The sequence below is a fragment of the Carassius carassius genome, chromosome 27 (assembly GCF_963082965.1).
Source record: "Carassius carassius chromosome 27, fCarCar2.1, whole genome shotgun sequence".
NCBI classification, from domain to species: Eukaryota; Metazoa; Chordata; class Actinopteri; order Cypriniformes; family Cyprinidae; genus Carassius; species Carassius carassius.
Genome location: NC_081781.1, coordinates 19,121,620 through 19,141,651, shown reverse-complemented (window position 1 = coordinate 19,141,651; position 20,032 = coordinate 19,121,620). Strand labels below are relative to the sequence as shown.

At 38.9% G+C, this 20,032-nt stretch overlaps 1 protein-coding gene across 2 annotated transcripts in view; it reads right to left on the bottom strand.

The window, feature by feature from the left end:
* LOC132106949 (meprin A subunit beta-like) overlaps positions 1-20,032 on the bottom strand; it is a 36,216-nt gene that overhangs the window by 3,983 nt on the left and 12,201 nt on the right. The gene's annotated exons all lie outside the window — the stretch shown is intronic.

The window sequence follows — 20,032 nt, the reverse complement described above, 5'->3', positions numbered from 1 at the left end:
GAAGGAGATTCAGTTCAGCATGGAAGAGGTGAATGAGTGCAAATAATAATAATAATAATAATTTAAGGACTTGGAGATACAAAATGATTATTTTAGCAAGAATCTTGATCTTAAGGAGAGGGTTAGAGAACAGGAAAGATATAGAATGAGTTATCAAAGGCATAGAAGAGAAAAAAGATAATGATATTGGATCACTTGTCAATCCATAACAATTTTAGAATAGATTTACTCAATTGTGGTGAGGTGGTCTTCTTTTTATTTTATTTTTTTAAGATTTCTATAAAGCGTTTGATGCTGTTAAGAATCCTTTTTTCTTTTCTTTTTTATTAAGCATTTTGGTTTTGGAGTAAGATTTAAAAATGTCATTTAAATGTTATATAATGTTATATAATATAACAATCAGCGCTATAGCTTTAGGTCATGGAACCTGTAAAATATTCCCCAACTAAAAGAGGAATTAATGAAGGTTGTGGTAGTTTTCCAAGACTTTGTTTATAATGGTTGCACAGCTATTATCTATATTGATTCAAAACTAATAAAAATATTGTGTTGGATAGGCAAACAATAATATGGCGTATTAGTTTGCATAGGTAAATGTAAAAAAAATATTAAATCAATGGCTGCAGAGGGATCTTACAATCTTGGGAAGATTTATTTTGTCTAAAATGGATAGTTTGTCCATACTCGTATATCCAGCCTTCTCCTTACCCATATCAACATGATTTAATAATGCAATAAATAGATCAAATTTAAATGATGTCAGTACACAAGAAAGGATAACATGATTAAAAAGTATGAAAATCATTCATTCGTAATAACCAGGGACGGACTGGGAGTAAAAAAAAAAAAAAAAAACCTTAATGTTCTCTCAAATAGGCCCACCACAACTACAAATAGAAGCTTCTATCTCACGATATTACAGCAATCCTATTGCATTTATGGCAAATCACATCACAAAAACCCATCATGACCCTACTGACAACACAATAGAATCCATCACAGAAATTCTAAGGATTTCCACTATAAATACCATTACAAATATTACAAACCATCATTTTAACCATTAAAACCATTAAATAATAGTTTCCTGAAGTGTGTTTTGGGACATTTTACATTAGGATTTAGTGATTTTAGCAAAAGTCACCAACAGAAGGCGACCAATTACCAACAGAGACCAACAGACACCATTGAAATTTCCATTAAAACCAAAAAATTTTCATTATAACCAGTAAAACCATAACAAATTATGTGATGGTTTCTTTTTATTCTGCAGGAAAGAAAGAAATGTATTACTGTATGAAAAAAATACTTAAACTAAAACTACATAAAAGAGCAGAATGCAAAATGTGTAATGACAATGATAAACATAAACCTAGAATCAAGAAACCTGAAACCTGTGTGTCATGTTAATCAGACTAAATATATTATAGGCTACTTCATTTACTCTATTTTGGAACTGTCACACCCCTAGACTCATAATGTTGTGTTCTCCCTGTTGCATTTCCTATTGTGTTGGATAAATAAAGTCTATTTCGATTATCCTCAGCTCCGTATTCCTTCCGACACAGTATTGTGACAGTAACTCACGAAAACCGGAAATGAATGACATTTTGGCAGGAACAGAACCAGAAACGGAAAGAAATCAAATTGTATGGTTCCGAACAGAATCTAAAATGTTAAATGGCCATTAACCAGTTAATAACGTTATTTTATCATTCCATTAAAAAATGTGCTGTGCTGTGCTGTGCTGATAAAGCCGATGTGAAGGATGATGCTTTATGTCGATGAAAGTACAAACACTATATAATAAATCATATTTAAGCATCCAGATATTTCGGGAATATGGAAACATTTGGATTCTTGCTGAATGAGAGAGGTAGGCATCAGCTTCACCTTAAAGGTGCCATGTGCAAAAATTGAGGTAAAAATATAAAAAAAAAATGACCTACTGTACACGCATCAAAAGTATGAGAAGAAATAAGGGCGATGATGTCATTAAAAAAATGTCAAGTTATAGTGCTGCAGAGATATCAACCTTAATTAGCAGTAGCATTACTAGCCCCGGCCCGACAGGTGTCGTAATACCAGTTTCGGCCATGGGAGGCGGTATGTGGGCAACATAACCACCAGCCAACCTGCAATACACGCATAACATTGCACGGCTTGTGGGCGTACTTATACCTGATGTCAATCATGTGGAAAGTACAGCCCACTACTTCATTTCAGTTCAGGGAAGAGAGCGGAAGGATGACTTAAGCCCTTGGCATGAGACCACCACCAGCTACAGGGAAACAACCGCGCTCGGAATCACAAATCAAATCCGATAAGAAAAGGATCCGAACCAGAGTAAACATCGGCACTGCTTTCAATCGCTGGAGACAACTGATGGACCTGAAAGAAATGAGGTTCGACACCGAACTTGCAACATTTCTTTTGGATTGGTAAGTTAGATGCTGTTAGTATTTCGCTAGAAGTTTGTTTTATATGTTTGTGTATTTTTTTTTCGGGAAGTTATAACATAGAAATGTATCGAAGGCTGTTCTATAAACGTGCTAATGTTAGCGATGGCTAACCGTAGCTTCGTTTGATAATTAGCTAGCTATAACTTAACCATTTTTTTATATCATAAGTAATCTGCTCTAACTAGTCTGTTGGTCTCCGTGTCCTCTTTGCTTCGTGGTTTTTCTGTACGTGAGAAAATTGATGTGTGGCGTGAAAGCGTGTGAAAAGAGTCAATTGCGTGTGTCTCACGGTGAATGCTTGAGAGTTGGCAGCTCTGGTTACGTTGGTTGACAGCTGATGTCGACCAATGATGTTGACAGAATGCTGTCTGTCAAATTAATTTAATTCAAATAATGTGTATATACAACTCAATGTAATATGAACAAAACGAATATGAACATATTCACTGGTAAAGGTGAAGGGGAGTAGCTTGAAGATGTCATGTTTCAAAATCCCTTGACATCACCCAACGTTCCTCTGGAGGCAAAACGTCCTCTTATAGCAGCGGTTCTCAATTCCAGTCCTCGCGCCCGACTGCTCTGCATATTTTGCACGTTTCTCTTTGTTAACACACCTGATTCAGATAATCAGCTCGTTAGAAATGAACTCCATGCATGAACTGTTTTTCAAATGTTCATTGCTCCCTACTCTCTGAGCAGGGGAAATCTGTTGAAGTTTACCTCACATCGAAACATTCATTCGATGAACCGGTTTCGGAACGGTTATAATATCAGAGGAACACAGGAACAGAAATGTTAAAATATAGATTCTGCTCGGAGTGAACAGATTTAATTTTTTTTTTTATTTTTTAAGTACTGCTATGAACACTTTAAAAAAGACCTGCATGTAGATGCTTGTAAAAGGTATTTTCTCTGTTTTAAAGGGATGATCATTTTTAAATTGCAGCCGATTTATTGTATGAAAATGTGTTCATACTTTACTATGGGGTGGATAATTTTATTTGTTGCTTATTATTCATGCAACAATACATATTACTGTTATAGTTTTCATTATTAATCATGGCTGTATAGATGATAACTTTGTCTAGTACTCTTTTTAATGTTTTTAGCATGGCTTTGTGGAAATTGTAATACTTTACTGAATGACATAGCACAGTGATTCTCAAACTTTTTACAGCGGCGTACCACTGGAGCATTAAACATCCTTCTGCATTCCCCTCTCTTCCACTTAGACCGCAGTTACATCCTTTCTTTTCACCTCATTCTGCCCTGCCCATTTTTAATGCTTCGCATTTCCGCATTTTGTCATCCAACTGATACGGCACATCCGGTAACTATTTCAGTAGTTGTAAGATTGTTTATAGCTAACTATAACTGTGGCGAAATGACAAAGAACGTTATTACTGTATATTTTATAAATTGGGAGCACGATGAAAACTTCTTACAATGATCAAATAGTCTCAAATTGTCCCATCCATCATCACTGTTAACGTGGGTAGATGTGGAGTAGCAAGGAAAAATGATAAAAGTACTGAGGCCTACAGGTATTTACATAGTGGGAAATTGGGTCATTTACAGTTACACAGCGAGGATGATTTTGTCTTTTAAAAGCAAACGTGCACCCAGTCAGTTGAGCAATCCAAACTACTCTGCGTGGGTGGTGGTCAGTGAGCAGGGATCGGTGGAGACCACTGGATGTTCATGCATCGCTGGATTGGGAAGGTCGTGTAGCCATACAGCATCAATATTATGGAAGGTGATACTATCACACACATCATTATTAATTATTATTCATGATAATATCTTGCAGCGATTGTGTTTTTAACATATACTATGTTATAAATGTATAACATTTTATTAACATGTTTGTGACATGCACAGCTGCTGACCTGATGACCATCATCAGACTAAGTATCTTGTCTATTCTCTTAATTGTACATTGGAGTAAGGTAAGTGGAAATTTATAAATTACATAAGGAGGAGGCTGGAAATTGGAAGTGAAAATGCCTTATGCCCCGTTTCCACCGCAGGAACTTTACCCAGGAACTAGGGACTTTGGCCTGGTACTCGGTGTGTTTCCACCGCAGGAACCAGGAACTAAATAAAGTTCTGGGTAAAAAAATGCCCCTCAGAAAGTCCCTGCTGGTGAGGTAGTACTTTTTCAAAGTTCCGGAACTTTCGGGGGCGGGGAATTGGGCGCTAAACATCCTGATTGGTTGAGTTCACGCAGCATTGGTTGAGTTCAACCACCATTTATTTGGATCATTTTCAAAATATTACTGTTATTGTGTCATGAACTGTAATTTTAAAAGTATTTCAGGCGAGAATGTAGTTGTTTAAAACTCAAATCTGTGGTTTATTTATAATGACAGAGCCTATTTAAAATTGTGTTTCGTCGATCTGTGAGACGGTGAGCTCCACTCGATCAGCGAGAGCTCAGTCCTCATGTATCCGCCGAGAGCAGCCTCTCCTCGGCTAGACCTTCTGATATGTGCCGCTGGCTCTGATGTCTCTTTAGTGGTTAAACATAAAATATAATTCGTTTTGGGTAAATCTAACAGGTTATCTTTGGTCTGTATTCAGTTTATCTATATGTTAAAATGAAAATAAAAATGGCAAATTTATATAATATTTCGTTTCATTGTAATGGCTGTATATATACACATATCCCTGAACTAAGCACATTTCTGCAGCTGTTATTATGTTTAAATGAAAACGAAAGGAGGCAGTGGTATTTGATATCCTATTTTGTTTTATTGTAAATATACAGAGAGGAAAATTGCAGTATCCAAGACGAGCTTACTGAAGTTATGAAGTACGCTGCTGTTTGCAGTATTACCGTATTCGCGTCGTCGCGGACATCACACTCCCGAGTCGAATAAGCAAAATCTGAACTACCGAGGATGCACATCCAAAATCAGCATACTTTGTATTGAGAAACGCGCGCAGACCTACATCACCAGACTATTAGCCTAATCTTCCCGGTACTTTACACCATGGTGGAAACGCAGAAAGCAACAGGTCTGGGGGGAAAAAAGTTCCTGGGAAAAAAGTTCCTGGTACAAATGTTCCGGGTAATTTCGGTGGAAACGCTGCATTATATTCAGGTGTGCATAATTATTCGGCAGATTTTATTTTTAAAGATAAAATGAGCCAAAAAAACAAAGATTATATATCACTTATAAAAGATTAAATGCAAAATTAATAGTTATTAAGATTGATGTGGTTTGTAATTGGTCAAATATATTTGGGAAAAGAATATGATCTTAAAATCAACTTGCCTAGAAATTCTGCACAGTGTATATGCAAAATGTAAGGTAACGGTAAGATTTGGTAGGTGTACACTGAGTGTAACATTAAGTATAACCAATGAATAAGGAAGGTAAACATCAAGTGTAATAAAAATGAATGATTCTTAAATAAGAAAACTGTGAAAGCTTTGAAATGTATTTTAAGTTTGCTATTTTCTGTACAGGGCTGAGGGCCTGTAAGCTGCTCATCTGGGTTCCATCACAGCAAGTTCTGCTACATGTGCCATACAATGAGCAATTCTGTGCCAAGACTGTAGCTAGACTAAAAACCTTTTTATTTTAAGTATATGCTATATAGTATAGTATATACTATATACTATAGTATATGTAAATAATGAGAATAATTAGGGTTAAGGATAGGATATTAGGTAATTGGGGTGGGATGTAGAGGGTGTGGGTGATGACTTGAATTATTTTAAATAAGTTGTTTTAAATCAGTTGTGTTAAACAAAAGACAGACTGTGATTTGTGTTTTAGAAAATATATAATTTAATGTAAGTTTTATAAAATCATTTGTGATTTGTTGATCAGTGTTTGTTATTTTCAGGAAGCAAGAGACACCTTCTACTGACCATCCTGTAAAATTTCACCATTTAATTTCCATATGTAATACACTAAGATTGAATTAACTTGCAAACTTGACATTACTTATTCCTTCAAATCAGACATTTAGGATAAAAAAAGATCAAATTAAGATAAAAAAAAACAATAAAAAAACGTACTCTGTTACGAACGTAACCTCGGTTCCCTGAGATACGGAAAGAGTACTGCGTATGGGGAAAAGCTACTTTTTTCCCCATTACTGAAGCTTTTTTTCAATAACGCAGTGCAACTGCACTGCCATTTTTTTAATCTGTAAACTTTTTTAAACCAATGACAGTGCTGCCTAGCTGCGCGAGTCTGTGGCGATGCAGCGTGCCAAAATGGGCTCGGCGAATTGCTATATAAGCAGACAAATCGCCAGAGGAAATCAGGTTATATGATTGAAGCAACGACACTGAAGCCGCAGCCTCGTGGCACGGCATAAAACGCAGTACTCGTTCTGTATCTCAGGGAACCGAGGTTACGTTCGTAACAGAGTACGTTCCCTTTCGATACTTCACTCATGGGGAACGAATTCAACCGTGCTGTGCCACGGTAGGGAACGACAAGAATTATCTTGAACACCTTGGGGTCCAGGGGATAAGTGAGAGGCCGGAGCCGTCGAACCCTTGATGCTACAATGCTAAGAGGGAGCTAGCTCCCTGGCGGTGGCATGAAGATGGAGTCTGATAGAGGCCGTCGTATCAAACCAAAAGAACCTGAGCGTGCAAGGTCGGGATGTCCAGGTTATAGAATATGACACAAGTGGACGGCAAGGACCAGCTGGCCGCCTCAGATGTCATTGATAGAGACACCACTAGACCAGGCCCATGAAGAGGCCATCCCTCTAGTGGAGTGGGCTCTTACTCCTATGGGACACTCAAGGCCCATAGAGTAGTAGCATAGAGCAACAGCATCGACTATCCAACACGAGAGGTGTTGCTTTGAGACCGAAGACCCCTTGGTGCAGCCACCAAAGCAGACAAAAAGCTGGTCAGACTGCCTGAACGGCTGTGACCGTTCAATGTATATCCTTAAAGTCCTCACTGGGCAGAGTAAATCCAGCTCTCGGTCACCTAACAAAGCCAGAGTTGAGAGCGAAATTACCTGTGCTCTGAACGGCGTCGAGAGCACTTTAGGGACGTAGCCATGTCTGGGTTTTAAAATGACCTTCGAGTCATTGGGCCCAAACTCAAGGCATGCAGGGCTCACCGAGAGGGCCTGCAAATTGCCAACACACTTGACCGATGCTAGAGCAAGTAGCAGAGCGGTTTTGAGCATTAGGGGCCGAAGGTCAGCTGACCCCAGCGGCTCAAAGGGAGGTCCTTTGAGTGCTCCAAGGACCATGTGAGGGTCCCAAGTGGGAACGGTGAGGGGACGCGGGGGTTTCAACCACCTAGAACCTCTCAGGAAATGCACAATGAGGCTCTTTCGTCCCACAGATTGGCCAGCAATAGGAGCATGAAATGCTGTGAAGGCTGCTACGTACACCTTAGGAGTGGAAGGGGTAGGACCCTTGTCTTGACGCTCTTGGGGAAATGACAGTATCGGAGATACATCACACTCAACAGGGTCTTCGTTCCGTGCTGAGCACCAGTCAACGAAGACTGACCATTTCTGGGCGTAGAGGCGTCTTGTAGACGGGGCTCTCGCCTGAGCAATGGTGTGTAGCATGTCCCCGGGGAGGCTTAGAGGCTCCCATCGAGGGACCATGTGTGCAGAGCCCAGAGTTCTGGCTGCAGATGCCAGATTGTCCTGTTCGCCTGAGAGAGGAGGTACCTCAGGGGGATGGGGGTGGTCATGGGGCTTTAATGGGGAGCCTGAATAGCTCCGAGGACCAAACTTGGCTCCTCCATAGCGGGGCCACCAGGAGGACTCTGTAAAGAAGGAGACTGAGCCAGTCGTGGGCCAGCGTATCTGTGTCCTTCGAAAAATAAGTTGGGCAATTAGAGTTGCTTTCTGAGGTGAAGAGGTCAACCTCTGCCTTCCCGAAAATCTTCCAGATTTTGAGAACCGTCTGGGGATGGAGCATCCATTCTTCCGAGGGGACATTGCTCCACAATAGCATGTCTGCTCCCAGATTCGCCTTGCCAAGTATATGCGTCGCCTTGAGCGATCGCAACCTGGGTAGTGCCCATTCCAAGAGGTGCTTTGCCAGTGCACAGAGGCAGCTGAACGAAAGCCACACCCTCAAACGTGAATCTCAATAATCATCTGAGATGGGGGGCTATCTGGATGTGAAAGTAAGCATCTTTCAGGTCCAGCGAGAAGAACCAGTCCTTGCGGCAAATCTGCGTGAGGATCTGCTTCAATGTCAACATCCTGAACTTCCATTTCATGAGGGAGAGGTTCAGGAGTCTGAGGTCTAAGATGGGTCTGAGACTGCCATCTTTCTTGGGGACAAGGAAATAACAGCTGTAGAACCCTGAATCACTTTCTGAGGGAGGAACTATTTCTATAGCCTCCTTCCTTAACAGCGTCATCACTTCGGTGTGGAGGACCTGAGCGTCGTCCGGCTCTACCAAAGTGGGAATCTCTTCGGGCGAACTGCAGTGAGTCCTGGATAGAATCGGATCGCAAGCCACTGGTTAGGAGCCTGAAAACTGACGAATGTGGAAAACGGAAAAACACTCTCTTTTTGAAAATGTGAAACATTTATTGTGTTCGCCATAATAATGTCGCTTTGCATGGACGCAACAACAGTGGGCCCAGGTCGCAAAGTAGGCATGCGAGTGAGCTTCTGGGGTGGTCTGGCCGTGGTGGAACTTTGCCCCATCCTCTTTCTTCCCCCACAATCAGGAGGATTTAGATGGCTCCGGGTCCAGCATAATCCTTTGCCAGGGGCCCTGGCGCTTAGCGGGGCGAGCTGAGTGCTGCTCCCTAGGGGCCATTGCCTGGGTAGTAGAAGGAGTAAGCTTGCTCTGGTGCTGAGTCGGCGCATTCCTGGGGCGACTCGAGGCAGAGCTGGAGCGTTTGGGCATAAAATGTTGCATGGCCTGGGAGGACTTCTGTGCTGCAGTGAAACGCTCTGTAAATCCATCTATGGCTGGCCCGAAGAGACCGGACGGAGAGACTGGGGCATCGAGCCACTTTGTCGCTCTCCGTTATTTCAGTCATGTTGATCTAGAGGTGGCGCTCCAGCACAACCAAGTAGGACATAGATCATCGGATGGCCTGGGCCGTGGCTTTCGTGGCGTGCAGGGCCAAATCCATGGCCCTGCGGAGGTCACGAATAGCAGATTCATTAGGGCTAGACTCATCCAGGGAACGGAGAAGATGTGAGCAGCCACGGCCCCGTCTAGGGCCGGCAATTGCTCATATCCCTTCTCCTGAGAGCCGTCTACAGAGGTGAGAGCTGCAGAGGAAGTGCGAAGGTGGTGTTGGCGCGAGGGGGGGGGTCCCTTTCATTAAAGAAAGCAATCCACGAGCGCAGAGAGGCGAGACTAACGTGCCCTCACATAAGCAGCATGAGGTCTCAGTGAGCGCCGCCTCAGCGTGGGCTTTAGCCAGGCAAAAGACGCACTCACCATGGCCATCATCCTCATGCAGAGGGGCTCTGCATATGCCACAGCTGTTTCAGAGCGTTGAAAACCGCTGGAAATGCTCTTTTGTGATGGCCGGATGGAGGCAGTAGATCGCTGAGAAGCGGCCAGAAGTGAGAAGCGGTGGTCCGAGATCGGCGCTGAAGAGCGGCTGTCTTCAAAAGTGCCGGTGCTGCAGGCGGTCGGCGGTCTCAGCTGATCTGCTGCGATGCCTCTTTGATGGCGAGAGCTCGTTCCTGCGAAGGCGTTCAGTTGAGATCCAGCAAAATGAAGTCGTCGCTGAAGTAGTGAGATCTGATTTCCTCTGGCAATTCGCCTACTTATATAGCCATTCGCCCCGCCCATTTTGGCGGGCTTTGGCGTGCTGCATCGCCACAGGCTCGTGCAGCTACGCAGCACTGTCATTGGTTTAAGAAAGTTTACAGATTAAACCAATGGCAGTGCAGTTGCACTGCGTTATTGAAAAAAGGCTTCAGTATCGAGGAAAAAAGGAGCTTTTCCCCATACGCAGTATGAGTGAAGTATCGAAAGGGAACAATACACAGCAGGTAATATCTGGTGATATTGTAAAGGTTCATAAAAATAACAATTACAGCAGGTAACTTCTGGTGACTTTCAGCAAGATCAGGAGCATGTGGATCTGGTCACCCTCATAGTTGTCCACTGCATCACTGGCGGTCATCGATACATCTCTGGAAATAATTTAACATTTTTACATTAGTACTTAAAATATATCATGATAATTAATAAATTAATATATAATGGGACCCATACTTAGAATAGTGTGTGTGTGTGTGAGAGAGAGATGAATTAAAATCAAAACAGTATACACTGGTGTTTAAACGTACTTTGTTAGATGCTTGTTACTGATCTTAAATGTATTCATAGAACGGACTTCATAAATCTAACGTTAGGCAAACAAGCACATAGCTATCTAAGGTTAGCTTACCCAAATCTTTTCAGCAACCATCGTGACTTCTTTACAGGAACATCACAGCCGAGCCATTTCTCGGGGTAAGGGTGTTCATCAGTCGGCTTCCCGTCCATGAAATGATATGAACACACATAAGAGCACTTGGGTGGGCGCTTCAAATTTAGCGCCTTCTTCCATCGCCTCAGGTGCTCCTCTTCTTAAGGTGGTGGGTGTAAATTGTCAGGTGCACCACAACACTCCGACCGCTTCACATTGTGTACGTTACATCGTTGGAGCAATTTTTTTTTATACAATTGTTATGCAGCCCCTAACTGAGCATATAATACTCAATATATTTGCGTTCTGTTATCTAGCCACTAGCTTAGGTACGTCAGGTTCCTCAGCCGGAAGTAAGATCACAAATCAAACACAATTGCGGCACCATTGTTGCCGTGGAAAATAAGGTGAATTAAAGGACAATATTTGCCCCCTTAAATTTATTTACAGGTGCATTTGACTGTAGCGTATCAGACTCGAACCGGACAAATTAAAGAGTTAATCAGGACCGTGGTTGAAACACGAGCCAAATTCCTCAGAAAGGCAACATGATGTTGTAAATCATTCCTAGTGCCACAAGTTAGAAGCAAGATAACCAACCAACTCTTTCACAGAACAGCTTTCAACATTAACACCATTTGAACAATCTGTGACAATTTCAATTCAGAGAAGCGATTGTCAAATTTGGGGCAAGTAATCAAGATGCAACGGTAACGAGTTACAAAGTTGGTATAGCCTACTTATCACAACATTGTCAATCGCGTCGTCAATCGCAAACGATAATTTATTAAAACGTCTCGCTACCGAACTTCTTATAGTAGCATTTGGTAAATGAGCCAGTGAGAAATAATAACTTTTAAGTAGGGTCCATTGCCTTTTCGATACTATTAAAACGGTACCGGCGCCTAAACGGTGCCTGTACCGATGCTTAAAAAAAAAGAACCACAAAAAAAACTATGGATAACATTAAAGAACATTACAAATATTTCAAATAAATCCATAGCTTTCACCTTGGATGCTCTCATTTCTCAAGTTGTGCTTCCCTTTATCTAAGGCTAATAAATGTATGTAAATGTATTTCACAATCATGGTCATTATTTAATACAAAACCATACATAATGTTTCTACTGTATCTCTGTCACTCACTCTGATATTTAGTTAAGATGAGTGCTGTCGGTCACTGTCTTTAATCAGCTCTGTGAATTACTGTATGCTCATTCTTTATAAAGCAGCAACAATGTCGTTTTTAAAAATACAGTACTGTGCAAAAGTCTTAGGCTCATTACTATTTTCACCTCAAAAAAAAGAGTTATTTATATCTTTTGCTGTAGTGTCAGTAGGAAATATCAGTTTGCCTTTAATTTTAATAATAACCTTGTGCGATTCTGAATGCACAAGCAGTCTGACAACGGCAAAATGAATGTTTGGAAATGTAAACAGATATTTTCTACTGACACACTAAAGCAAAATATATAAATAACTGGCCGAACACCATTCTTTTAAGTGAAAATACTAACGTGGCTAAGACTTTTGCACAGTAGTGTATGTATAAAGTACGTATGATTAAATTAAGTATATTTAAATAAGTGTAATTAAAGTATTTGTTCGTTCATATGTGTTAAGGGCTAGATTGCCACAGGAGGAAATAGCTGTGGTGTGATGATCGGTGACAAGCGAAAACTTTACAGTAGATGAGAAACCGACTGCTCCCTCGTGACCTCATTCAATGAATCGCAGGGCGTCTCAGTGATCAACCGTGAAACAGTGATTCTGTTCAAATTCCCTTTAAAATCTTAAATGATTCCTTTTGAGCTAAATTGACCGGTTTCCCTTACATGACTTTTGTATATCCTTATCAATTGTATCTTATGTCATGTTTTACCGTAAGTGGACAGCCTAAAGGCCCTTTTTACCGCCGCGGGTACCGCTGCCGCGGCAGTGTAAAGTGCATTTGCAGCTTTTGACCACTGAGTGGCGCTTTAACCACAAGTTATCAAAAAAGCGCATCAAAGCACATTTTCGCAAATAGACATCAGTTTTGCCTCGCTGATGTGTTACATTTGATGGCTTCAGTCACGGAAAATGAAAGAAAAACACTATAGTTAAAATATTAAAAATATTGAATATATTTAATATGTAATATTCACAGATGAAAGTTTGGTACTTATGAAGTTATGTGCATTTCTTAGAACGAATTCAAGCAGGATAAATGTCAAGCCTGTGCCTGTCCTTATATTTTCTCTAAGCTACATGGTATTCAACCATATTTTAGATTTGATACATTTAAAAGGTTTGCAGTATTATTTATATTATATGGATTATGTGTTATATTATTCAAAAGAAATTGTGGTTTACTTTGCATTGGAGCATTAAAAGTGGCAATGTCAATATTTTCATATATTATGCCTATATTTAATTTATATTTTTAAATTCCTTTAATAAAACAACATGCATTTTTGTTAATTGTTACATGTCTTTTATTTTGACAGATAACTTCTTGGAAAAAAGACATTTGTCTGTAAACTGATTAAGAAATTGTTCCATGTTTAAACCTGAAGCACTGTATAATTTTGTTCACATTATTTGTGCCTAATTAGCCTAAAACAAGAAACGAATGAATTAAACCTGCACAATTTAGCTAAATCTTTGAAACTCTAAAGAATGGACGGATTAATAAACCGTCCTCACGATTAAACTAAGTTCTCTCATTATAGTCAACAAAATGCACACAATGTAAAAAAGAACTTTATTAATTGACAACTTAAGTGATTTTAAAGGGAGCCTTCTTTACTTGCTTTTAGTGCTGGGCGATAGCATATGGCCTAAAAAAAAATCAGATTTATGATCAAGTATATTTATTAAATTAAGTATATTTAAATAAGTGTAATTAAAGTATGTGTTCGTTCATATGTGTTAAGGGCTAGATTGTCGCTGGAGGAAACAGCTGTGGTATGATGATCGGTGACAAGCGAAAACTTTACAGTAGATGAGAAACCGACTGCTCCCTCGTGACCTTTTGTAAAATGTATTTATGACAAAGAACTGCACAGTTACGGATATTCTAACAATCTATCGATAAACACATACCTTGTGTCCTCTGTTTGTATTTAAGTGCGCTTGCGCTGCTCCAACGCGGTCTGCGGATTGAAGAGCGCGCTGAAAGACGGGGAGGAGACCGGTCTGACGCCGGTATCACATGAAATTTAAGGGGACTGACTCTGAGGCGATCGGATACCGGTTCCATACCCAACCCTACTTTTAAGAAATATATTTTTTGATAAACGAACCCAAAACTGGCTATGTCCTTGCTGGAGTGTGATGTGATTTGTCTCATGTTCAGGTGTGATGGATCGCATACAAACCAATAGGGTGTCGGAATGGTATATGTTTATACTTCTCATCCAACCACAATCAAATTCACTCCATCCGGATGGCGCGATTTATCTGGATAGTTTTTTTTTTTTGGAATGATGACAAGCCGGAATGAAAACAAGCTGAAATTAAATAGCAGTAACGGAGTTATTTTTAAAACATAAGGAGTAGAAAGTACTGATACTTGCGTGGAAATGTAAGGAGTAGAAGTAAAAAGTCGGCTGAAAAATAAATACTCAAGTAAAGTATAGATAACCCAAATTTCTACTTAAGTAAGGTAACGAAGTATTTGTACGTTGTTACTTGACACCTCTGCTTTCAACGTCAACAAAGGGAACCCCTTTACACAGATGATGCAAGTAACTTTACCTCCAGATTCTGATCTGTACTGGTGTATCTAATATAATTTTAACCTCATTTTAAACTCAATGCGAGGGTTAATTAAGGGACTGATGGTTGTTCATATCTTTGCAATGTCACGTATTGCTGTAAACTTGGGATTTCATATTTTCATTCTCTTAAACTCATTCTTCCCTAACTTTCTATCTTCCTGCAACTAGTGTGAATGTATGAGTGCGTGTGCTTATGTGTTAGATTAGCTTATATGTCTTAGATTTATCTAATAAAGCCTTATTCATATTGAAAAGAGAAGTATCTTGTGTTTTCTGCTTACAAATTAATGTCTTAAACTGCCGATCTTGTTACTGTGCTAATTAATAGTGTTTCCACTATACTTTGGATATTAATATCCAGTGCGGATTTGATGTTAAATGGCTCATTCAATGAATCGCAGGGCGTCTCAGTGATCAACCGTGAAACAGTGATTCTGTTCAAATTCCCTTTTAAATCTTAAATGATTCCTTTTGAGCTAAATTGACCGGTTTCCCTTACATGACTTTTATATATCCTTATCAATTGTATCTTATGTCATGTTTTACAGTAAGTGGACAGCCTAAAGGCCCTTTTTACCGCCGCGGGTACCGCCGCCGCGGCAGTGTAAAGTGCATTTGCAGCTTTTGACCACTGAGTGGCGCTTTAACCACAAGTTATCAAAAAAGCGCATCAAAGCACATTTTCGCAAATAGACATCAGTTTTGCCTCGCTGATGTGTTACATTTGATGGCTTTAGTCACGGAAAATGAAAGAAAAACACTATAGTTAAAATATTTAAAATATTGAATATATTTAATATGTAATATTCACAGATGAAAGTTTGGTACTTATGAAGTTATGTGCATTTCTTAGAACGAATTCAAGCAGGATAAATGTCAAGCCTGTGCCTGTCCTTATATTTTCTCTAAGCTACATGGTATTCAACCATATTTTAGATTTGATACATTTAAAAGGTTTGCAGTATTATTTATATTATATGGATTATGTGTTATATTATTCAAAAGAAATTGTGGTTTACTTTGCATTGGAGCATTAAAAGTGGCAATGTCAATATATTCATATATAATTTATATTTTTAAATTCCTTTAATAAAACAACATGCATTTTTGTTATTTGTTACATGTCTTTTATTTTGACAGATAACTTCTTGGAAAAAAGACATTTGTCTGTAAACCCATTAAGAAATTGTTCCATGTTTAAACCTGAAGCACTGTATAATTTTGTTCACATTATTTGTGCCTAATTAGCCTAAAACAAGATACGAATGAATTAAACCTGCACAATTTAGCTAAATCTTTGAAACTCTAAAGAATGGACGGATTAATAAACCGTCCTCACGATTAAACTAAGTTCTCTCATAATAGTCAACAAAATGCACACGATGTAAAAAAGAACTTTATTAATTGACAACTTAAGTGATTTTAAAGGGAGCCTTCTTTACTTGCTTTTAGTGCTGGGCGATAGCATATGGCCTAAAAAAAAATCAGATTTATGATTAAGTATATTTATTAAATTAAGTATATTTAAATAAGTGTAATTAAAGTATGTGTTCGTTCATATGTGTTAAGGGCTAGATTGTCGCTGGAGGAAACAGCTTTGGTATGATGATCGGTGACAAGCGAAAACTTTACAGTAGATGAGAAACCGACTGCTCCCTCGTGACCTTTTGTAAAATGTATTTATGACAAAGAACTGCACAGTTACGGATATTCTAACAATCTATCGATAAACACATACCTTGTGTCCTCTGTTTGTATTTAAGTGCGCTTGCGCTGCTCCAATGCGGTCTGCGGATTGAAGAGCGCGCTGAAAGACGGGGAGGAGACCGGTCTGACGCCGGTATCACATGAAATTTAAGGGGACTGACTCTGAGGCGATCGGATACCGGTTCCATACCCAACCCTACTTTTAAGAAATATATTTTTTGATAAACGAACCCAAAACTGACTATGTCCTTGCTGGAGTGTGATGTGATTTGTCTCATGTTCAGGTGTGATGGATCGCATACAAACCAATAGGGTGTCGGAATGGTATATGTTTATACTTCTCATCCAACCACAATCAAATTCACTCCATCCGGATGGCGCGATTTATCTGGATAGTTTTTTTTTTTTGGAATGATGACAAGCCGGAATGAAAACAAGCTGAAATTAAATAGCAGTAACGGAGTTATTTTTAAAACGTAAGGAGTAGAAAGTACTGATACTTGCGTGGAAATGTGAGGAGTAGAAGTAAAAAGTCGGCTGAAAAATAAATACTCAAGTAAAGTATAGATAACCCAAATTTCTACTTAAGTAAGGTAACGAAGTATTTGTACGTTGTTACTTGACACCTCTGCTTTCAACGTCAACAAAGGGAACCCCTTTACACAGATGATGCAAATAACTTTACCTCCAGATTCTGATCTGTACTGGTGTATCCAATGCGGTCTGCGGATTGAAGAGCGCGCTGAAAGACGGGGAGGAGACCGGTCTGACGCCGGTATCACATGAAATTTAAGGGGACTGACTCTGAGGCGATCGGATTGTTCCATGTTTAAACCTGAAGCACTGTATAATTTTGTTCACATTATTTGTGCCTAATTAGCCTAAAACAAGAAACGAATAAATTAAACCTGCACAATTTAGCTAAATCTTTGAAAATTTAAAGAATGGACGGATTAATAAACCGTCCTCACGATTAAACTAAGTTCTCTCATTATAGTCAACAAAATGCACACGATGTAAAAAATAACTTTATTAATTGACAACTTAAGTGATTTTAAAGGGAGCCTTCTTTACTTGCTTTTAGTGCTGGGCGATAGCATATGGCCTAAAAAAAATCAGATTTATGATTAAGTATATTTATTAAATTAAGTATATTTAAATAAGTGTAATTAAAGTATGTGTTCGTTCATATGTGTTAAGGGCTAGATTGTCGCTGGAGGAAACAGCTGTGGTATGATGATCGGTGACAAGCGAAAACTTTACAGTAGATGAGAAACCGACTGCTCCCTCGTGACCTTTTGTAAAATGTATTTATGACAAAGAACTGCACAGTTACGGATATTCTAACAATCTATCGATAAACACATACCTTGTGTCCTCTGTTTGTGTTTAAGTGCGCTTGCGCTGCTCCAATGCGGTCTGCGGATTGAAGAGCGCGCTGAAAGACGGGGAGGAGACCGGTCTGACGCCGGTATCACATGAAATTTAAGGGGACTGACTCTGAGGCGATCGGATACCGGTTCCATACCCAACCCTACTTTTAAGAAATATATTTTTTGATAAACGAACCCAAAACTGGCTATGTCCTTGCTGGAGTGTGATGTGATTTGTCTCATGTTCAGGTGTGATGGATCGCATACAAACCAATAGGGTGTCGGAATGGTATATGTTTATACTTCTCATCCAACCACAATAAAATTCACTCCATCCGGATTGCGCAATTTATCTGGATAGTTTTTTTTTTTTTTTTTTTTTGGAATGATGACAAGCCGGAATGAAAACAAGCTGAAATTAAATAGCAGTAACGGAGTTATTTTTAAAACGTAAGGAGTAGAAAGTACTGATACTTGCGTGGAAATGTAAGGAGTAGAAGTAAAAAGTCGGCTGAAAAATAAATACTCAAGTAAAGTATAGATAACCCAAATTTCTACTTAAGTAAGGTAACGAAGTATTTGTACGTCGTTACTTGACACCTCTGCTTTCAACGTCAACAAAGGGAACCCCTTTACACAGCTGATGCAAGTAACTTTACCTCCAGACTCTGATCTGTACTGGTGTATCTAATATAATTTTAACCTCATTTTAAACTCAATGCGAGGGTTAATTAAGTGACTGATGGTTGTTCATATCTTTGCAATGTCACGTATTGCTGTAAACTTGGGATTTCATATTTTCATTCTCTTAAACTAATTCTTCCCTAATTTTCTATCTTCCTGCAACTAGTGTGAATGTATGAGTGCGAGTGCTTATGTGTTAGATTAGCTTATATGTCTTAGATTTATCTAATAAAGCCTTATTCATATTGAAAAGAGAAGTATCTTGTGTTTTCTGCTTACAAATTAATGTCTTAAACTGCCGATCTTGTTACTGTGCTAATTAATAGTGTTTTCACTATACTTTGGATATTAATATCCAGTGCGGATTTGATGTTAAATGGCTCATTCAATGAATCGCAGGGCATCTCAGTGATCAACCATGAAACAGTGATTCTGTTCAAATTCCCTTTTAAATCTTAAATGATTCCTTTTGAGCTAAATTGACCGGTTTCCCTTACATGACTTTTATATATCCTTATCAATTGTATCTTATGTCATGTTTTACAGTAAGTGGACAGCCTAAAGGCCCTTTTTACTGCCGCGGGTACCGCCGCCGCGGCAGTGTAAAGTGCATTTGCAGCTTTTGACCACTGAGTGGCGCTTTAACCACAAGTTATCAAAAAAGCGCATCAAAGCACATTTTCGCAAATAGACATCAGTTTTGCCTCGCTGATGTGTTACATTTGATGGCTTCAGTCACGGAAAATGAAAGAAAAACACTATAGTTAAAATATTTAAAATATTTAATATGTAATATTCACAGATGAAAGTTTGGTACTTATGAAGTTATGTGCATTTCTTAGAATGAATTCAAGCAGGATAAATGTCAAGCCTGTGCTTGTCCTTATATTTTCTCTAAGCTACATGGTATTCAACCATATTTTAGATTTGATACATTTAAAAGGTTTGCAGTATTATTTATATTATATGGATTATGTGTTATATTATTTAAAAGAAATTGTGGTTTACTTTGCATTGGAGCATTAAAAGTGGCAATGTCAATATTTTCATATATTATGCCTATATTTAATTTATATTTTTAAATTCCTTTAATAAAACAACATGCATTTTTGTTAATTGTTACATGTCTTTTATTTTGACAGATAACTTCTTGGAAAAAAGACATTTGTCTGTAAACTGATTAAGAAATTGTTCCATGTTTAAACCTGAAGCACTGTATAATTTTGTTCACATTATTTGTGCCTAATTAGCCTAAAACAAGAAACGAATGAATTAAACCTGCACAATTTAGCTAAATCTTTGAAACTCTAAAGAATGGACGGATTAATAAACCGTCCTCACGATTAAACTAAGTTCTCTCATTATAGTCAACAAAATGCACACAATGTAAAAAACTTTATTAATTGACAACTTAAGTGATTTTAAAGGGAGCCTTCTTTACTTGCTTTTAGTGCTGGGCGATAGCATATGGCCTAAAAAAATCTGATTTATGATCAAGTATATTTATTAAATTAAGTATATTTAAATAAGTGTAATTAAAGTATGTGTTCGTTCATATGTGTTAAGGGCTAGATTGTCGCTGGAGGAAACAGCTGTGGTATGATGATCGGTGACAAGCGAAAACTTTACAGTAGATG